At 38.0% G+C, this 19,625-nt stretch overlaps 1 non-coding gene across 1 annotated transcript; it reads left to right on the top strand.

The window, feature by feature from the left end:
- Positions 1–221: 221 nt before the first annotated feature.
- On the top strand, positions 222–328 carry LOC145007714 (small nucleolar RNA R71). Its single transcript, XR_013663085.1, has one exon. It is a non-coding gene; the product is annotated as a small nucleolar RNA R71 (small nucleolar RNA).
- Positions 329–19,625: the final 19,297 nt, after the last annotated feature.

The raw sequence follows: 19,625 nt of genomic DNA, 5'->3' as shown, positions 1-19,625 counted from the left end.
TTAGCCATCATTGCCGCCATGCTATCATTAACTGAGTTCACCACCCCTGACTTAGTTCATTCCTTGGGTTGTGGTATTCCCTAGAGTGCTTAGAGAATTCTTTAATTAGTTCCTTGATCACCAGGGGTGGTTTCTTTGTGAGAGGTCCTTGTGAATCGAGGAGTTTCCTTGTGGTCACATTCACTCCATCATAGAAAATGGAGACTTCTTGTTGGCTATTAAGAGTATGATGTGGGCAATTCCTTAGTAAACCTTTGTATCTCTCCCACGCCTCATATAAGGATTCTCTAGCTTGTTGCTCAAAGTTGGCAATGGCTTTCTTCAATTTGGCTATCTTTGAGGGAGGACAAAATTGATCAATGAATTCTTCCTTCATTTTAGCCCATGTAGTGATGGATCCTGGTGGTAGTGATTTGAGCCAATCCTTTGCAACATCCTTGAATGTAACTGGAAGCATACGAAGCAGCATGGTTTCGCGAGGCACATTTGGAACATTAAAATAATCAGCTACATCGTTGACCTCATCCAAATGCTTGTAGGCGTCTTCGTAATCTTTCCCGTACAAGGGGATTTCCTTAAGTTGAGCAAGTATGTGGCCCTTTAGTTCGAAAGTAGCAGTAGTGGGAATGACGAGTTGCACAAGTCCCGAGCCGGTATCGTCACATATCCTCTTCTTCCATTCTCCCATGGGAGCTTCATCGATGTTAGCCATGGGGTTAGCTGGTTCGCCTTTAAACTCGCTTTCTTCTTCGTATTTAGAGTCGTAATCGTACTCGATCTCGGCTTCTTTTGTATTATCTTCAAAACTTTCTAATTTACTTCCTTCATTTTCTTGACTGCTGGCCTCACCTGCTTTCTTGTCCTTTTTCTTCCTTTAAACTGATTTGAGGTCCATGAACGGCGATTTCTTTGGCAGCTGCTTGTCTTCAATTACTTTATCCTCGTTTTTCCTAAGTGCGGATTCCGGATCTTCAAATGGAGGGACTAAAGGTGTGTTGGATCATCGAGTCATGTAATCCTGAAATCAAAACAAGAAACACACGTAAAAAGAACAAAAAAATAATTAAAACAAACGAAATTTCCTATTCAACTATGGACTCGTCGAGTCTGTTCGTAGGGACTCGGCGAGTTCACTGCCCCAAAAACGAAAATTTTAAACAAATTTCCTAAAAGTTGAAAGCTAAAAATTATTGCTAATACCTAATCTACTTAAAACAGTAACTTTGTGCAAGACAAATCTCACACAAAGGATCGATAACAATAGCAATCAATTTAAATTTATAATTGTTCCCCGACAACGGTGCCAAAAACTTGATGTGTGTAAAACCAACTAGTTTTATTCCTACTTTTCTAATGTAAATTGACACACAATAGGCAGTGTACCTGTCTAATGTAAGTATAGTTTTTTAGTAAGCAGGATATGGAACTCAGGGAACGACAATTAAACTAATTACTAAAACTATCTAAAAAAACAAATAATCAAAGGAGGGGTTTTCTCTAGTTTTGCAAGACTAGAAAACTTAAATTTCTAACTAAAACTCAAACAAAACAATTGACAACTAGAGATCTAAAATCAACTAAATTCAATGGTGGAAGAGACTTCTCCTTAGGCTTGACTCATTTGATCCTATGGTTGATTCTTTGAAAAGTGCAATGGATTTATTTATATTGGCTATCGATTAAGATGATTAGGTTCACGTTCGCTATTACTAATCCTTAGAAAACAAATTAATCTAAGTAGTGGCTAGTTGTCTAAATTAATGAATTTCCTAGTTTCTTTATTCGGATTAAGTAAGACTTGTAGTGGTCAACTACTTGTAGTGGTCAACTAAATTGGTCCTTTAATTAACCTCTTGCTGATGGTTCATCATATAAGCTCACACATTAATTTTCCTATTTTCTATTAACCCTAGTTTCACGTTCGCTATACCTAGGCATATAACAATGTTTTCACATGCATCATATGAGGTTAGCAATTAAGAGATGGTCATGCAATTTAATCACATGTTAATTAATAGAAAATAGTTGTAATCAACACATGAGGTTCTTTAACAAGCTTAACAAAATATTATTACCAACAAAAAGTAATCCTACTCATAAATCAACACATAGTCTTAAATTTGTCTTCCCTAAACAGAAGATATATGTTCTAGCTCATGATTAAAACAGTAAAAAGCTCAAAAACACAATCTAATAACTCAAACATGTTTTGGAAACTAGATTTAGTGAAGAATAAATTGATTTTTCCTTAATTCTCCTCCAAAAGTGGATCTAGGTTGATTCTCTGACTTCTCACGCTCCAGAAGAACTCTTATTCACATCTTTCTCTCCAAGGACTGCTCAAAAAAATCGGGTGTCGATCTGGAAGTCTCTTTTTATAGATTAGAGGCGACTCATCGAGTCTAGGTACAGACGCGTCAAGTCCCTCATTAAATCCCCATGTTCGGCAAGGAAATGATTCCTCTGCTTTGAGAACCTTCGTAGGAACTCGTCGAGTCACGGACCGACTCGCCGAGTACCTTGTGATATTTGGCTCTTTTCTTCTTTCCTTGATTCTCGGGCTCTCGACAGCTGCTCCTACTTCCTTTTGCTTCCGAGCACTTCTTTTGGACTGAAAATATAATTTAAACATAAGTAAGAATCTTTTGTTCCGTGATTGTAATAAATTAGCCAAAAAGTATTAACATTCCATGCAAAATATATGACTAAATATACACATATAAGGTTTCTATAGCCGATGAGTATGCATTTTTTTCCACTGATGTATTATGGGGATGTGTTATAGAGATTTTCGGTGTTGAGTTTCCAATAGATCTGGTGCCGATAGGGATGGGTGATGTCTGTGTCATTGTAGGCATGGATTGGTTGAGCTGGTTTGGAGCTATGATTGACTTTGAGTGTCAAATGGCGACCATAAGAGATCCTAGTGGGGGCTACTAACTGTTTATGGGGAAGGAACTAGATCGACTTTCTGCTCAGCCGACAGGGCGAGGTAGAGTCTACAGAAGGCATGCATGGGTTTTTTTACCGTACGTGATGGATACGCGAGTTGCCACTGAGAGGTTGAGTTCTATTTCCGATGTCCCAGTAGTATGTGAGTTCTTGTATGTTTTTCCTAAGGAATTCCCGGGTGTGCCTCCCGTGAGACAGGTGGAGTTTCGGATCGATCTGATTCTGGGGGCGGCGCCTATTGCCAAGGCACCATATCGCCTTGCACCACCCGATATGGATGAGTTATCCTTGAAGCTCCACGAGCTGTTGGGGGAAGGGATTCATTAGACCGAGTAGCTCACCATGGAGAGCGTCGATCCTTTTTGTCAAGAAAAAGGATGGTTCACACCGGATGTGTATTGACTACCGGGAGTTGAACAAGCTGACGGTCAATAACTGTTATCCACTACCAAGGATCGACGATTTGTTTGATTAGTTGCAGGGGGCATATTGGTTTTCCAAGATTGATTTGAGATCTAGGTATCATCAGATGAGAGTCTGTGAGGAGGATATTCACAAGACGACCTTTCAGACTTGTTATGGATATTACGAGTTTGTGATGATTCCTTTGGGCTCACCAATGCACCGACAACATTCATGGACCTCATGAACCGGTTATGCAAGCCCATGTTCGATAGATCGGTGATCGTGTTCATCAACAACATTTTGGTGTACTAGAGGTCTAGGAAACAACACGAGGAGCATCTTCGAGAGATTCTTGGAGTGTTGATGTAACAACTCGTTGTTTTCAAGTTTGTAAAAGTCAACAAAAGTCAACCAAGGTCAACAAAAGTCAAACTTATTAAATATAAGTCAAACACATCAAATCATGTTACTATTTATTTATTTAAATACTGTGAATTTAATCCCAAAATTTTGGACCGAAATCACCTTTTGGTGACTTTATGCGAGACCGAAAACCTCACCCATCCTAGGATCGAAAATAGCCAATCGAAAACGAGTTCTCAGCCACAAACAATTTGGAGCGCAAACCCTTTCGGTGGGTTAACCCTTTTCAGCTGACATCCTCTTGTCCTCAGGATGAGTTCTAGGCCGAAATCAACCACTTTATGGCTGAAAACTCACAAACCGCCAATCTTTTCTTCATACTTAAGCAATCAAAATGGGATCATTCTCATTTCATTCATTCACGTCCCAAGAACAACATCACGTATTCTTTGAAGATTTCCTTTCATTCAAAGATCTTTACATCAAATTGTTACAAACATTGGTAAGTTTTATTTATAAAACTAGTTTTGTTTAAACACTTTAAATCATTAGTTTATCTAATTATTATTCAATATTATGTGATAATATTATTAGGATACAACTATAACCATGTATTCTATCCCGAGAATCACCACGACAAAGTTGTACACAACCAAAAACACGCACACGATATGAGTTCATACCCCTACATTTTTTAGAATTTTTAATTGTTTTAAGGGGGGGGGGGGGGGGATACAAGTAAAACACAAGAAATATTGTGTTTATAACTATAAATTTCATATTATATTTAATACCGTAATATACATTTAAAACGTGAAATTTACGAAATATGCAAAAATCGTTACTATTGAATTTACAAATGATTTAAAAAATATGTTAAGACCAACAGTTTTCACATCGACACGGAAACAAACATATAAACTATAAAATGTATAATTTATGGAACAAAGATACTATTTTACAAGCTTCAAGTTACAACATGGAAACAAAGTTATAAACTATAAATGGGTATAGTTTATGGAATAAAGGATCTATTTTACAAAGTACATGTTAACGTTTAAACAAAAAGGGTTTTCAGTTATTCCTCATAAAAACGTTGAAGCAATTTGTGAGATGTCTTTGTGTGCTTATATAAGTACTAGTAAAGTCCTGATTTATAACCGGAGTCTCTTGTAGAGAGAGAGAGATATTTGTGTATTGATCTATTTGGGACTGACAAACCCACATCCCGACTGTTAGCCATAGTCAGGTCGGCAGGCATGGGGTGACAAATGTCGTTAACGTTCCGATGCCTGAAAAACGTCGCGATCAGGCCGACCGGGTAAGTATGGTTATAAAAACTCACAAGGAGAAAACACTGACTTATTTACGAATAACATATATATTCAAATAATCTTATTTGAATAATAACTTTACATTCGAATTTCAGAGCAAACACAACTTCAGCTAGTTTTATTTATGAATAACACTAGCTATCTTTAAAATAAGAATGACAATTATACTTGTACTTTTTGGTCATGGAACGTTTAAGACTGCAAATTGGTTTCAAGGAAAAATATAGGATTTTCTAGGATAAATATCATTACTTTACAAGTAAAAAGTTTACAAATTTAACCTTCTGAAAACAGATAGAATTACTTACCGGAACTAATGCTTTACAATAGAAAAAGTGGAACTAAGATCGTTTTTATGAAAGATTCAACACTTATTTACAAACTAGTATAATATAAAGAATCCCTAATTTTTAATTCTATGATTCTTTAGCATATACATCAGAGTTATATATAAATAATATCCGATAGGCAGTGGGATGTGTGATTTCCGCCTTAGTTCGTGTTCCTTGTTTGATTGTGGGCTTAGGACAGAACCACCCAATCAACTGTTTGTTCGATATTATTCATATATAATTAGTATAAACTAAGTAATCATAGGAGGAAATATTAGGGTTCATACCAGTTACATGAATCAAAACCTCGAATCACAAGTTATAAACATAAGAAGCTTATACTTTTTGGGTTTCAAAGTACTAAGATTACGATGTATTACTAATAAAATATTGGATTTTCTGGAAGAACACAGTAACGTTTTCAATAACAAAGAACTTACATTTTCAAACAAAATAGTAATGAACTCACCAACTTTAATGTTGATACTTTCTCAAACCACTTGTATTCTCAGGAAAGTTAGTAGAGAGGTACCCTCTCAGGTGTTACGAAGACGGAGCATAATGACATTACGTCTTATCTTTTGCTATAGTTTTAAATGTTAGACAAGTAATGTTTTGAACACAATGTAAATACTATGTTATTAATACAATGGTTGTTGTTGCTTTGATTAATATTATACAATTGTTGTGATATTGTACATGACGTCCTCCGCCCCTGAACGTTTCTGCCATTCCGATTTGGGGGTGTGACGGATTGGTATTAGAGCATTGTTTATAGTGAACTAAGTATATCAACCTATAAAAGATATAAAACTATAAATACAATGGGGCCGAAGTGCTCTGACTAAAAGTATACTTTTAAAATATAACAATCTTTTTATAAAAGTATACGTACATACATGCTTACATACTATAACAAGTATCACAAGAAGAACAAACAAAAGTATTTAGATGTTGGACACTATAGTCAAACCTAGACAGTTATGTAATCATATTTAGGATAAATATAGCCTGATCAACTATATTTATTTGAGATACGACCAACATATGTTTGGGAGTGATAGTGGTGTGGAAACAAGTCGAAAACTTACCAACTCTATATACAAGGGAATACTAGAACCAAACATAAAGTTTAAAATACTATAAGAGTATTTTATGATACTATCCAATAACAACAAGTCTAAAAACTTATCAACTTCGTATACCAAAAAGTTTAGAATCAAACATACAATTAAGATACTATAGGAGTATTTTAAGCACTATAACTAACTTATGTGAAAACTAAAAGACCTTTATTGGTAGGTCTATAATTACTGAGTGTATACGTTAAGGTTATAAAATTGAGATTTGATAGACTTACAATTTGTGATTTTCACTCTACTTCTTGTTCCTTATTTGGTTGTGTTCTTAGAATATGATCACTTATTCGAAGGTCTATTTGATCTTGGTTATATATTATTTGTATACACTACATGATTATAGAAAGACCCGGTAAGGATCCTCCTCGTAAGAATTTATTTTTAATAAAAATGTTTTATTAATCTCGTAGATTATTTAGACAATCTCATTCTCGCACGAACAACATAGGTAGATGTAACCACTTCACTACAATATCCAACAGAGGTGTGATAATCGTCAATCTAGAGTCAAGTCAAGTCATCAAGTCAAACCGGTCAACTCGATTAAACCTTGTGTATTAGGGTTTGTGTTATGTACATACTATATAACTTGATATATTAATGGGAAAACATCACTTGGGAAAAGTCTTGTGTTAAAATTTCCTGAGCCTTAGTGCTAATCAATGAACTAAACTGATAAAACCATGTTGCATACTCATCGGGAGTGTGTAGGATCCTCAATCATGACTTAACGGGGCTCAAGAACCTTGTGTTGCGGAGCCAAACACTCATAATGGTCACACATGGAACCTCTCTCAATCGTTTTCACTATATCTCTCTCTATGTCAAATCTCTCCCAAATCTCTCCAAGAATGTCAAATCTCTCCCAAATCTCTCCAAGTATGTGAAATCTCTCTCAAATATCTCTTTGTATGATAAATCTCTACATGAATGTCAAATCTCTCCCAAATCTCTCCAAGTATGTGAAACCTCTCTCAAATATCTCTTTGTATGAGAAATCTCTCCAACAATGTCAAATCTCTCCCAAATCTCTCCAAGTATGTGAAATCTCTCCCAAATGTCTCTCAAAAGTTCCCGTAACTTTTTAGAATCATTCGGGTCATTCCGACCCTTAACCAGGTCAAAAACGGCTTAAAACGGGGTAAAAACGAGAAAAATGGACCTTAGGAACCGAAACCCTTCTCAAGGAGCCGAAGCTCCTTAAGGCCGAGACCTTGGATCGAAAGTACCAAGGACCGAACCGAGACTCTGTTGGCCGAACCTGGAGAACCGAATCCTTGTAGCCGAGACCGAGTCTCGGTCTCTGTCTCCTCGCCCCTCTCGGTCTCTGTCGCCTCTCGGTCTCTGTCGCCTCTCTGTCTCTGCTCGCCTCTCGGCCTCCTCCCGCCTCTCTGTCCCCTCGCCTACTCTCGGTCTCTGCTCTCTCTCTTCTCTTCTCTCGGTTTCTTCTCCCACCTCTCGGTCTCTGCTCTCTCTCTTCTCTTCTCTCGATTTCTTCTCCCACCTCTCGGTCTCTGCTCTCTCTCTTCTCTTCTCTCGGTTTCTTCTCCCACCTCTCGGTCTCTGCTCTTTCTCTTCTCTTCTCTTGGTTTCTTCTCCCCTCTTGGTTTCTACCCTCTCTCCTCTCGGGTCTACCATCAGAAGACCGAAACTCGGCCAGATTTCGGAATTTTGTCGCTTTTAGCCCATTTTTGATATTTTTAACATTTTAAGCCCGTTTTTCGTGATTTTAATGTGGGATTTTCTCCATAAATTATATTTTAACATAATAAACCCTAAATATTCATAATTTCATCATATTTTCATAAAAATCATTATCTAAATAATAAAAATCTAATGGTTAATTTATTTAAGGTGGAGTGTTGACCTTGCCTTATCTTATGTCACAAGCAACCACCCCACACCCAGTCTATGACCAGCCACACCTCCCCACCATACCTAGGTCACTTCAATGTCCCTTACACTCAATTTCCACCCATTCCCACATTTTTAGAGCTGGAACAAAACATCCTCTCTCCTTATTTCTCTCATTTGCTCTCATTTCACCAAGTATCAAACACCACTTTTCTCTCAAACTTTTTCTCTACCAAATTCGAGATTCAAGGCTGATTTTCAAGTGTTCTTCCACTCTTAGTAAGTATAATTCATCCTCCTTATGATTATTTCACTTCATTCTACTCTAATCATTGATTGCTTACACAAACTCCATAACTATGATGTTAAATTCTCGAAAATCTTCAAGGCATCTCCAAGTGTTCTTGAGTTAAACACTTCCATTCTTCAACAATCATCTACTGAAATCACTTAAGGTGAGTTCATACCCCTACATTTTCATGTTTTCTCAAGTTTTTAGAGGGGGGGGGGGGGAATACAAGTTAAAACACCAAGAACATAACTAAACTTTTCTAACAGCCTTCATCAGGAAAGTTCAACTCCATTCACGGACTATTTTGGGCAACTTAAACATTTTTGTTTTCAAAACTGTATAAGTTGAAAATAGTTCAAGTTCTTAGCTTTAAAATGACTACTTTCACATCTCCATACGATGTTTCTACAATTTATGGTGATTTTTTACAAAATTGCCTATCATTTCAAACAACAATCTGGACCAGTCTATGATTATGGACTTTTTCACCCAAGTTGGAGGTCATTAAAAATCGTAATAAAAATTATGACTGAACTAGACACATTTTGGGAACTCTCAGAATTTGTAGAACTAGTTTTTGACTTCGTATGATTTTTATATGATTTTTCCAAAACAGTGCAGAATGATTAAAGTTAGCTAATAGCATATAAATATCATAACACTTTGTATTATGTTGAGCAAAGTGTATAATCATATGTTCTAATTATTGAATGTGTTTCCTTGTTAGTTTATTATCATAAACTGAAACTAAGTCATTCATGATAAATATTATTCATTCATTTTAGAACACGTATATTAAACTATAAAAAGTATAGTTTAATGAATTCATAACACTAATACATTTCCATAAAAGAGTTCTTACATATTACAAACGTTTTAGATAAACTATAATAGGTATAGTTTATGATACATTGCATAACATACTCATACAAAAATGGTACATTCATACAGAAAAGGTTTACACTCACACACATTATACGTAAACTTGTTACCCTAAATTGTGAGACATTCTCTTTCCGTACGTCCGAGTGCGGAATATAATTCATGGTAGTTATAATCAGAGTCTCCTGGAGGGAGAACGTGATACTTGTATATAGATCTATATTGGGTTTGACACTCCACACCTTGCTGCTAGCTATAGTGGGACCTGCAGGTCTACGGGTGACAAATGTCATTTCATTTTCGCGACGCCTGAGAAACGTCGTGGCAGGTTCATTTAGTCATAGTATGATTATAGCGACTCACATAGGGAGATAACAAATCATAAAGTTTACGGGATTTTATAAAACCTAAGTAGGTTATATGTTGATTTAAATTCACTTTTTATATCAATTCAAACTCATAGCATTTCTACTAAGTAAGAATGATTTCTTAAACATTTTGGTCTTTGGTCATAAGGCTACATTATACGGATGCTAAGGAAAATATCAAATTTTTCTGAAACAAACGCGACATTCACATGAGAATGACTTCTATTAGGTTATATAGAAAAAACTTATGAACTCACCAACCTTTGTGCTGACACTTTTCAAACAACTTGTATTCTCAGGAAATCACTAAACAGGTAATCAAGTGCTTTTGAGGATGAGACATTAAGGCGTCAAACTTTTCATATTTTGTCAACATATTGTAATTGATTTTGAAACATGTAATTCATACAAGTGATGTAACTTTTTCAATTATATATATGTTGGTTGTGTTTGCTTAAATTACTATTGAAATTGTAGTTATGATACTATACATGAAGTGCTCCACCCCCGGACGTTTCCTCCATCCTTGGTTTGGGGGTGTGACAGATTAGTATCAGAGCACGGTTTATAGTGAATTAAGTATGTCAAACCACATAAGATATACAAACTATAAACACATTTGTGACTAAAAGTCTCTAATTCTCAAAACGTTTTAACGAGTTGTACTTTTAGAAAACAAATAGTTTCTTATTTTAAAGTATACTTACATGTATTATATACTCGAGTAGTGTCATAACTAAGGAGAACATAAATAGAAAGAAGAGGAGTTGAACATTATTAGTACGCCTTAGCATGTGTAATTAGTTTTGGGAAGGATATAGCCTGATCAACTATATCCATCCGAGAAGTAACTTACACACGCTAAGGAATAGTCGTAATGGGCGACAAATCTGATAACCTAACTACACTCTATAAAGAACACGCTAAGAACCAAATAAACATTTAAAAATACTATGGGAGTATTTGTACATTTCTATAGCGCCATGATTATTATTTTCCAATATATGCTTCTTAACCCCCTGTTTCTCGTGCAGACGATATGGCAGGGTTTCACGTACCCGGGGACCCGTACTTTCCTAATCAGGGAAACGCGGGGTGGATCGATGATGAGCCCGAGCAACAAATCGAAGAGGATCCCGAAGAGGATCTCGAAGAGGATCCCGAAGAAAATCCCGAAGAGGAACCCGAGGAGGAAGACGAACAAGAAGAAGAGGAGGAAGACGAACAAGAAGAAGAGGAGGAAGACGAAGAAAAAGAAGAGGAAGATGATGATATAGTCATAGTTGGGAACGAAATGGAGGAACAACCGAAAGTATTCAATCCTCCTTACATTGCGAGAGTACCCGCACACCGTTTTGTATACAATGGACCTGAACCCCCTTGGGTAACGACGATCGAAAGGTGGAGCCGACAACAACGCCAGCGGTCACCATATGGCTACCAACGAGGTTATTATGATCTCATCCATGTTGGACCGGCTGACAGAGCCCTCCCCGTCACGATACAATGAATAGCAAGTATGGATGATCGTGGTAGGACGACGACTGATCAGGTCAGGGAACTAAGCGCCATCGTACAATCTACCACTGATCGTACCAGAGACCTGGAACGAGACTCCCACCACAGAGACCAACTCATTCAAGACCTTCTCGCTGCTCGAGAAGAAACAAGAGAGTATCAGGAAAGATACATGGCACTCAAGGAGAGAATGGTCGCAGCCGAACGGAGGTTGGCAGAACTACAGGGCGCATCGACATCATCACAGGCTCCGTCAAAGAAGGGTCGTCGTGATTAGAATTCGTTACTATTCTCACGTCTTGGTAGTAAAAATTTATGGGTATGCGTTGATGCTACTCTCTGTATGTAGGTTGACCCTGCGACTAAGTGATTACACTATTCAAAGGGATTTTGTAATGTCAAAGCTATCTTTTGTAATGATGTAATGAAGAAGGATGAATCTTTTCGCATGTGCATAGACTACCGAGAACTAAACAAACTCACTATCAAGAACCGATATCTTCTACCCCGAATCGATGACCTCTTCGACCAGCTCCAAGGAGGCAGCTACTTTTCAAAAATCGACTTGAGGTCGGGTTATCATCAACTACAAGTTCAAGAAGAGGATATCCCCAAGACGGCATTCAGAACTCTCTATGGACACTACGAGTTTGTAGTGATGCCATTCGGATTAACAAACGCACCTGCGGTGTTCATGGATTTGATGAACCAAGTGTGTCGACCCTTCTTAGATAAATTCTTCATCGTATTCATCGACGATATCTTGGTCTATTCGAGAAGTGAAGAAGAGCACAGACAACACCTACGACTAGTTCTGGAGATTTTAAGAACTGAGAAGCTTTACGCCAAGTTCTCAAAGTGTGAATTTTGGCTCCGTGAAGTAGGATTCCTTGGCCACGTAGTAAGCAAGGAAGGAATACATGTGGATCCCTCAAAGATCAAAGCAATCGAGGATTGGTCAGCCCCTACAACGCCAACAGAAATCCGACAATTTTTGGGACTCGCAGGCTACTATCGAAGATTCATACAAAACTTCTCCAAAATCGCTAAGCCCCTCACCACCTTGACTCAGAAAAGCGTGGTATTCAAATGGGAAGATAAACAAGAAGTCGCCTTCCAGATAATAAAGCAAGCCCTATGCAGGGCACCAGTCTTGTCTCTTCTAGAAGGAACCGATGATTTTGTGGTGTATTGCGATGCTTCAAATCAAGGCCTCGGCTATGTGCTCATGCAAAGGGGAAAAGTCATCGCTTACGCATCAAGGCAACTTAAGACACACAAAGTTAATTATACCACCCACGACCTTGAACTGGGAGCAGTGGTGTTCGCCCTGAAGATCTGGAGGCACTACCTCTACGGCACCAAGTGCACCATCTTCACTGATCACAAAAGTCTTCAGCATATTCTCAATCAGAAAGAACTTAACATGCACCAAAGAAGATGGGTGGAATTGCTGAATGACTACGAATGTGAAATTCGCTACCACCCAGGCAAGGTCAATGTAGTGGCCGATGCCTTAAGGAGGAAAGAATACTCGGGTCGCCGAGTAAAATCCCTAGCCATGACCATCCATTCCTAACTGGCCATGTAGATCAAGGATGCCCAATTAGAAGCCTTGAAACCAGAAAACGTGGCAAACGAAGCATTAAGAGGGATGGATAAGAACTTGGAAGTCAAAGAGGATGGAACTCGTTATCTCATGAACCGAATCTGGACACCGAAGTTCGGTGGGTACCGAGACGTTGTAATGAACGAGGCCCACAAGACTCGATACTCCATCCATCCTGGGTCAGATAAGATGTATCTAGACCTCAAAAGGTTATAATGGTGGCCAAACATGAAGGCTGAAATAAATTGCTGCTTATGTGAGCAAGTGCCTCACTTGCGCCAAGGTCAAGGTAGAATATCAGAAGCCATCAGGACTACTTCAACAACCGGATATACCCGAGTGGAAGTGGGAGCGAATAACCATGGACTTCATAACCAAACTGCCTAAGACATCAGGTGGGCTGGACACCATATGGGTTGTCGTAGACAGATTGACCAAGTCCGCGCACTTTCTGCCAATAAAGGAATCAGACAAGATGGAGAAGTTAACCAGGACGTACATTAAAGAGATCGTGCGACTGCATGGTGTACCTATATCCATTATCTCTGACCGAGATAGTAGATTCACCTCGTGGTTCTAGCAGTCCCTATAGAAGTCTCTAGGAACTAGGCTTGACATGAGTACGGCCTACCATCCACAAACCGACGGGCAAAGCGAGAGAACCATCCAGACATTGGAGGACATGCTGAGAGCCTGAGTGATAGACTTTGGTAAGGCATAGGATACCCATCTGCTGCTTATCGAATTCTCTTATAATAACAGCTATCACACTAGCATTGGAGTCGCTCCATTCGAAGCTCTCTACGGTCGCAAATGTAGATCACCCCTGTGTTGGGCTGAAGTCGGGGATACTCAGCTAGCCAGAGGGCAAATCCCTGATAGTACCCTTACTGGGCCTGAAATCATAAGGGAAACCACAGAAAAGATCATTCAAATTCGGGAAAGACTGAAGGCGTCTCGTGATCGACAAAAGAGTTACGCGGATAAGCGACGCAAACCTTTAGAATTCCAGGTCGGAGACCAAGTACTACTAAAAGTTTCCCCTTGGAAAGGGATGATACGTTTCAGTAAACGTTGGAAACTAAACCCAAGGTACATCAGACCGTTCAAAATCCTTGCCAGGATTGGTCCTGTGGTGTACAAACTCCGACTAGCACAAGAACTTAGTAATGTACACCCTACCTTCCACGTATCCAACTTAAAGAAGTGTCTATCTGACGAGACACTCGTAATACCGCTCGACGAAATCGAAGTTAATGAAAATCTCCACTTTGTGGAGGAACCCATCGAGATCATGGATCGAGAGATCAAGAGAACGAAACAAAGTCGCATTCCCATAGTGAAGGTTCGTTGGAACGCGAAACAAGGGCCCGATTTTACTTGGGAATGCGAAGATCAAATGAAGCAAAAGTATCTGCATCTTTTCCAAAACCCTTGAAGTCCCAGCCGAGTTTAAATTTCAGGACGAAATTCCCTTTAACGGGGGGATGATGTGACAATCGTCAATCTAGAGTCAAGTCAAGTCATCAAGTCAAACCGATCAACTCGATTAAACCTTGTGTATTAGGGTTTGTGTTATGTACATACTGTATAACTTGCTATATTAATGGGAAAACATCACTTGGGAAAAGTCTTGTGTTAAAATTTCCTGAGCCTTAGTGCTAATCAATGAACTAAACTGATAAAACCATGTTGCGTACTCATTGGGAGTGTGTAGGATCCTCAATCATGACTTAACGGGGCTCAAGAACCTTGCGTTGCGAAGCCAAACACTCACAATGGTCACACATGGAACCTCTCTCAATCGTTTTCACTATATCTCTCTCTATGTCAAATCTCTCCCAAATCTCTCCAAGAATGTCAAATCTCTCCCAAATCTCTCCAAGTATGTGAAATCTCTCTCAAATATCTCTTTGTATGAGAAATCTCTCAAAGAATGTCAAATCTCTCCCAAATCTCTCCAAGTATGTTAAACCTTTCTTAAATATCTCTTTGTATGAGAAATCTCTCCAAGAATGTCAAATCTCTCCCAAATCTCTCCAAGTATGTGAAATCTCTCCCAAATCTCTCTCAAAAGTTCCCATAACTTTTTAGAATCATTCGGGTCATTCCAACCCTTAACCAGGTCAAAAACGGCTTAAAACGGGGTAAAAACGAGAAAAATGGACCTTAGGAACCGAAACCCTTCTCAAGGAGCCGAAGCTCCTTAAGGCCGAGACCTTGGACCGAAAGTACCAAGGACCGAACCGAGACTCTGTTGGCCGAACCTGGAGAACCGAATCCGTGTAGCCGAGACCGAGTCTCGGTCTCTGTCTCCTCGCCCCTCTCGGTCTCTGTCGCCTCTCTGTCTCCTTCTCTCCTCTCTGTCTCTGCTCGCCTCTCGGCCTCCTCCCGCCTCTCTGTCCCCTCGCCTACTCTCGGTCTCTGCTCTCTCTCTCTTCTCTTCTCTCGGTTTCTTCCCCCACCTCTCGATCTCTGCTCTCTCTCTTCTCTTCTCTCGGTTTCTTCTCCCACCTCTCGGTCTTTGCTCTCTCTCTTCTCTTCTCTCGGTTTCTTCTCCCACCTCTCGGTCTCTGCTCTCTCTCTTCTCTTCTCTCGGTTTCTTCTCCCCTCTCGGTTTCTGCCCTCTCTCCTCTCGGTTCTAGCATCAGAAGATCGAAACTCGGCCAGATTTCGGAATTTTGTCGCTTTTAGCCCATTTTTTATATTTTTAACATTTTAAGCCCATTTTTCGTGATTTTAACGTGGGATTTTCTCCAGAAATTATATTTTAACATAATAAACCCTAAATATTCATAATTTCATCATATTTTCATAAAAATCATTATCTAAATAATAAAAATCTAATGGGTGATTTATTTAAGGTGGAGTGTTGACCTTGCCTTATCTTATGTCACAAGCAACCACCCCACACCCACTCTATGATCAGCCACACCTCCCCACCTTACCTAGGTCACTTAAATGTCCCTTACACTCAATTTCCACCCATTCCCACGTTTTTAGAGCTGGAACAAAACATCCTCTCTCCTCATTTCTCATATTTGCTCTCATTTCACCAAGTATCAAACACCACTTTTCTCTCAAACTTTTTCTCTACCAAATTCGAGATTCAAGGCTGATTTTCAAGTGTTCTTCCACTCTTAGTAAGTATAATTCATCCTCCTTATGATTATTGCACTTCATTCTACTCAAATCATTGATTGCTTACACAAACTCCATAACTATGATGTTAAATTCTCGAAAATCTTCAAGGCATCTCCAAGTGTTCTTGAGTTAAACACTTCCATTCTTCAACAATCATCTACTGAAATCACTTAAGGTGAGTTCATACCCCTACATTTTCATGTTTTCTCAAGTTTTTAGGGGGGGGGATACAAGTTAAAACACCAAGAACATAACTAAACTTTTCTAACAGCCTTCATCAGGAAAGTTCAACTCCATTCACGGACTGTTTTGGGCAACTTAAACATTTTTGTTTTCAAAACTGTATAAGTTGAAAATAGTTCAAGTTCTTAGCTTTAAAATGACTACTTTCACATCTCCATACAATGTTTCTACAATTTATGGTGATTTTTTACAAAATTGCCTATCATTTCAAACAACAATCTGGACCAGTCTGTGATTATGGACTTTTTCACCCAAGTTGGAGGTCATTAAAAATCGTAATAAAAATTATGACTGAACTAGACACATTTTGGGAACTCTCAGAATTTGTTGAACTAGTTTTCGACTTTGTATGATTTTTCTATGATTTTTCCAAAACAGTGCAGAATGATTAAAGTTAGCTAATAGCATATAAATATCATAACACTTTGTATTATGTTGATCAAAGTGTATAATCATATGTTCTAATTATTGAATGTGTTTCCTTGTTAGTTTATTATCATAAACTGAAACTAAGTCATTCATGATAAATATTATTCATTCATTTTAGAACACGTATATTAAACTATAAAAAGTATAGTTTAATGAATTCATAACACTAATACATTTCCATAAAAGAGTTCTTACATATTACAAACGTTTTAGATAAATTATAATAGGTATAGTTTATGATACATTGCATAACACACTCATACAAAAATGGTACATTCATACAGAAAAGGTTTACACTCACACACATTATACGTAAACTTGTTACCCTAAATTGTGAGACATTCTCTTTCCGTACGTCCGAGTGCGGAATATAATTCATGGTAGTTATAATCAGAGTCTCCTGGAGGGAGAACGTGATACTTGTATATAGATCTATATTGGGTTTGACACCCCACACCTTGCTGCTAGCTATAGTGGGACCTGCAGGTCTATGGGTGACAAATGTCATTTCATTTTCGCGACGCCTGAGAAACGTCGTGGCAGGTTCATTTAGTCATAGTATGATTATAGCGACTCACATAGGGAGATAACAAATCATAAAGTTTACGGGATTTTATAAAACCTAAGTAAGTTATATGTTGATTTAAATTCACTTTTTATATCAATTCAAACTCATAGCATTTCTACTAAGTAAGAATGATTTCTTAAACATTTTGGTCTTTGGTCATAAGGCTACATTATACGGATGCTAAGGAAAATATTGAATTTTTCTGAAACAAACAGGACATTCACATGAGAAAGACTTCTATTAGGTTGTATAGCAAAAACTTATGAACTCACCAACCTTTGTGTTGACATTTTTCAAACAACTTGTATTCTCAGGAAATCACTAAACAGGTAATCAAGTGCTTTTGAGGATGGGACATTAAGGCGTCAAACTTTTCATATTTTGTCAACATATTGTAATTGATTTTGAAACATGTAATTCATACAAGTGATGTAACTTTTTCAATTATATATATGTTGGTTGTGTTTGCTTAAATTACTATTGAAATTGTAGTTATGATACTATACATGAAGTCCTCCACCCCCGGACGTTTCCTCCATCCTTGGTTTGGGGGTGTGACAAGAGGAGTTGAGGAAGAACCACTGTTGTAAAAATCCCGACTAGGTCCCGATTAATCCCTAAGCACTACTCGACCGATTAGAAGGCGTCTAGCGATTAATCCTTGCATACATAATGAGCGAAACATTATAAAACGAAAAAAATTTAACATTTTGAAGAAGTTTTATATTAATGGAAATTATTTGAGGCATGATTAGTGTTGTATTAATCATATTAACCTATTTTGTTATCATATTAATGGTATTTACGAACTTTGATATGATATTAGTCATATTTATTTTTTTTAAAATTCAAAAAATTAGCAATTAATGGTACCCGATTAATCTCCGCCTAGCCGATTAATCCCTTGACCCCAGTCCACCGACTAGCTAACATCGAGTGTTTTTTGCAACCTTGGGAAGAACCAAAAGAGGGTTCATGAGGAGGATTCCGAGAAAGAACCGAACGAAGAGAAAAACACTAGAGAGATCTTTAACGAACCTTACAATATCAGGAACAAACTAGAAAGCACTCTATACATCACACTAGTAATTTATAAATTGATATAACTTAGTGAGTTAATGATTACACTACTCGTGATATGTGTTAGGTTTATCACTTATTTCGTAACAACAAACACCAGTACATCAAGTCATAGAATTTCGTTTAAGGGCAATAACTATTAAAAATTCATAAGTTTATTCTATATAGACTTTTGTTATGAATTCTTTACAAAACTCTATAAAAGTCAGAACATGATACGCACAGAACCAAGATAACATAGTTCAAGCGACACACGAGTTATAGCCACTACTAAAGACATACTAGCGTTTCATCCTTTTAAACCTTATGGTAAAAAGATGCCTTTCCGTAGATTTATAGGGTGTGATCATACCAGCACTAATGCACTAGATCATATCAAATGTCCATAGTTAAGCATGCTTGGATGAAAGTAGAACTAGGATGAGTGAACATAACCTTTGTACAATATATATTTCTACTCACTACCATGAATACATCATAGGGATGTAGGTCAAAACATTAAGAATCGCACAACAAAACAACAAAATTTATATGTATATATAAATAGGTAAAATAGAACTAGCAACAACCATAGTTACTTACGAACTCGTTTCACATCATGCAACATAATCATGTCTTCACATGGAAATAACCGGTCAACCGACAAAACCCCGATTCTACATATAGACTCCGCTACATTCCAAACCGACGTAACAGCTATCATGGCGCAATTCAACGCTAACTACACAAATGAAAATGGAAACAGTGTCGGCCATTCAAACATTAGTATAAAGCAAGGAAACCAACGAGTGTTGGTCATCAAGGACACCCTAGACCACAAACCTAAGAGCAAGAAACGAAAGTTCTAGAACAAAAAGGAGCACAAATTATCTTAAAGACTTGCCAAGATACAACAACTTGTGGCAGCCCCTGTAGCCACAAAATTTTCCGCTCTAATTCCAACCAATCGATATTCTAGAACACTACCAAAGTGTAACATGTGTGACTACCATCGCAGGGGAGTCTACCAAGAGTAACATTGTAAGGACTGCAACAAGAATAAGCACTGTACTCATTTTTATAGGACTCCGGCCCAACACATCACCTCAACCACCGATGCTAGTACAAGTCAAG

Source organism: Lactuca saligna, chromosome 7 (genome assembly GCF_052625555.1).
Source record: "Lactuca saligna cultivar CGN05327 chromosome 7, ASM5262555v1, whole genome shotgun sequence".
In the NCBI taxonomy this organism is placed as follows: Eukaryota; Viridiplantae; Streptophyta; class Magnoliopsida; order Asterales; family Asteraceae; genus Lactuca; species Lactuca saligna.
Note: the sequence above shows the minus strand (reverse complement) of the source record. Positions and strands in the feature narration are given on the sequence as shown.